A 2,767-nucleotide genomic window follows, 5' to 3' on the forward strand; every position below is an offset into this window, starting at 1 on the left:
CTAACTTCATTTTCGAACTATCTATTTTAAGCTTAACTTGTTCACTTTGTGATTAAGTTAGAAGCTAACTTTAGATATTTTGTAGCTCATACGTCACCCACATGACTCACCCAACTTGCTACACACGGTCTATGACTCCCAACCTTTGATTAATTAGCTCCATGTTGATCCTGGCCGTTCAAGCAAGATGCAGATTTTTTTTGGAGAAGCTTCCGTCAAACTTGCTGCCCAAGGAGTTCAATCCCAGCCTTTGATCTTTCTTGCTCTCCAAGCTGAATTCCAGCCATTAGATGAGATCAAAACTGATCAATCTTTGCCGTCCAAGCTTCTATATAATGGGAGGCACTTCACTTTCAAACGTCACGCCTCACTCTTCTTCTTCCTTCTTCAGTTTTTCTGTTTCTTCTCTAAGTTCCAGCAAACCAATTCCTCCTTAAAAGCCAAAGCAAAGCTGCAGAATCAACTCTCTTCTCTTCTCTTTCTTTGGTTTTTCTTCCTCTTCCTCTTGGCTTTACCTCTCCGTAAGTCACTCTCTTTCGTCTCTCTCTTTTCTCTGCTTTCTTTTCTCTTTAACTTGTGGGTGTGTGTTGTGAAGTAGAGGAAGAAAAAAAAAAGAACAAAAAGATAAAGAAGAGGGGGGAAGACGTACAGGAAAGAAAACAAGAGGATGAATAAAAGGGAAGAAAGAAGAGATAAAAGAAGAAGTGAGCTCTCTCTCTCTCGTACAAAGAAAGAAACAAAAAGCCAAAAGAAAATGGACCCACTTCTTCATCATCTTACCTTTTTGGTTTAGTTGTTTTATTTATATTAAAGAAAAGAGGAGAGCAAGAGGAAAAGATATGAATAATAAAAAAAAAATGAATGATATTTAGTGTCAAATAAAGCTTTGCTGTAAAGCTTGTGATTTTATGAGTTTTAATAAGTACTAATATTTTAAGTTATATTGATTTATAAAATACGTTGTTATAATGCCTAAGTAAAAAGCTACTATTTTACAAAAGCGTTATTACGTCGCCCTAATATTTTAAAGTATTTTAAATGTTATTGATACTAATGCCGTTATTTTACCTGAATTTTATAAGAATAAAATAAAGTTATTATTCTATTAATTTGTTTTGATATATAAAAACTCATTATTTGGCAAGTTATTATGTTTATCTGTTATAAAAATAATATATATGTGTTTAATTAATTGATGAAAGAAAAGAAATAATAGGGAGAGGATACTTTAGTTTAAGTTTTAGGTTTCAAATCTCAGAATATTTCTCTGAACTTTTTCTTGCAATTTATTTAGGTAGAAGGTAGCTAAAATACTGCTCAGAAAATATCAGGTAAGGGAAACACTACCTCAAAACCCCGACAAAGTTTTAATAAAACTTTTTCAAAAGAAAAAGTCGGGGATTTTCTAAATTCTTTCAACTCTTTTAATATTACTTGTCTTTTTATATCACCATTATAATAATGCTCTTGTCATATGATGTGATTGGAATCTCATGTGATCATACTTCGTTTATATTTGATACATGTGAAATCATAATTTCCAAAGTATGTGCACCATATGAATAAAGTTGATGATATCATAATATATGTGTTACATGTGCACCATATGAGCAAAGGATGGCATCATAGTATATGTTATGAATCATAGTTTTCAAAGGCATATGTTACATATGAGCAAATGTTGATATCATAGTACATGTTTTACGTGCACACAGTTTTACCCCCGCGGCACCATGTTATAGATATCCGGATTCCACAGTTTCATAGTTTCATAAGGTAGCATGGCAAACACACAGAAGTACGAAAGTGTGTGCTACCAGCCGGGGTGGCCTTCACCTAGGGGGAAGTTCCCAACCCGGTACGGCTCTTCCCTGTGACGACAGGATGGGCTCATAGTCGTCTTTTGAGACGAGCCAAACGTGCGCCGCTCATGGTTAATTAGCGGATATTGGACCAAGGGTGGATAAAACTTACACATTGGATTGTTGTACATTTAATCTAATTGCATTCTCTCTATCTGATTTTTATCTTGAATTCTATCCTGGTTTTAAGGGAGGTTAAAACTTACACGTAGCATAAATGATTCATGCACCATTCTATATTTGATATAATTGTATGTTATTTAACTGCTTCTTTACTTGCTAAATTATTTGAATTCTATTTAGAATTCCTGAAAAGAAAATTACACTATTATTGTTGTGTTTTCCTTACTGAGTTGTCAAACTCACCCATTTTTCCCTCAAATCTTTTCAGATGACACTGTAGACTGGAGTCTTTTCTTTATGGATGGCATAGACCCCACCCTAAGAGCAATAAATCGATAAAGACCGATCTAACTTTTGTATTGTACATATTTGTTTTGAATTCCTAGAAATGAGATGTAATAACTCAAGAACCACTATGTATATGTTCTTATAATGAAAGATAGCCATGTGTTATTCCTGGGAAAATGTGTACAAGTATTAAATTATTGAGATATTTTATATCCTAAGTTCGCGTTCCCCTTATATCCCAAAACGGGGGCGTGACATTACAAGCTGCATATATACATTCTATAGAAAAGCTAACTAACTAAAACTAACTAGCAAAGGTAAAACTAACTAGCTAAGTTAATTAGCCAGCAAAATACAATATGGTACAACAGGTAAAAAAAAAAAAAAAAAAAAGCTAATCTTACACGTGTTATACGTGTTTTACATGTGTATCTCAATACTTCCAAAGAATATTATCAGGTTGATAGAGCATAAACTTAGCAAATTCCTATGGT

General features: G+C 33.5%; 1 long non-coding RNA gene across 1 annotated transcript; it reads left to right on the forward strand.

Annotated features, from left to right (window-relative positions):
- The first annotated feature begins 371 nt into the window (after window positions 1–371).
- On the forward strand, window positions 372–2,442 carry LOC133858689 (uncharacterized). Its single transcript, XR_009898556.1, has 3 exons — window positions 372–704; window positions 1,295–1,331; window positions 2,254–2,442. It is a non-coding gene; the product is annotated as an uncharacterized LOC133858689 (long non-coding RNA).
- The last annotated feature ends 325 nt before the right edge of the window (window positions 2,443–2,767 follow it).

The sequence above is a fragment of the Alnus glutinosa genome, chromosome 1 (assembly GCF_958979055.1).
Source record: "Alnus glutinosa chromosome 1, dhAlnGlut1.1, whole genome shotgun sequence".
Classification (NCBI taxonomy): Eukaryota; Viridiplantae; Streptophyta; class Magnoliopsida; order Fagales; family Betulaceae; genus Alnus; species Alnus glutinosa.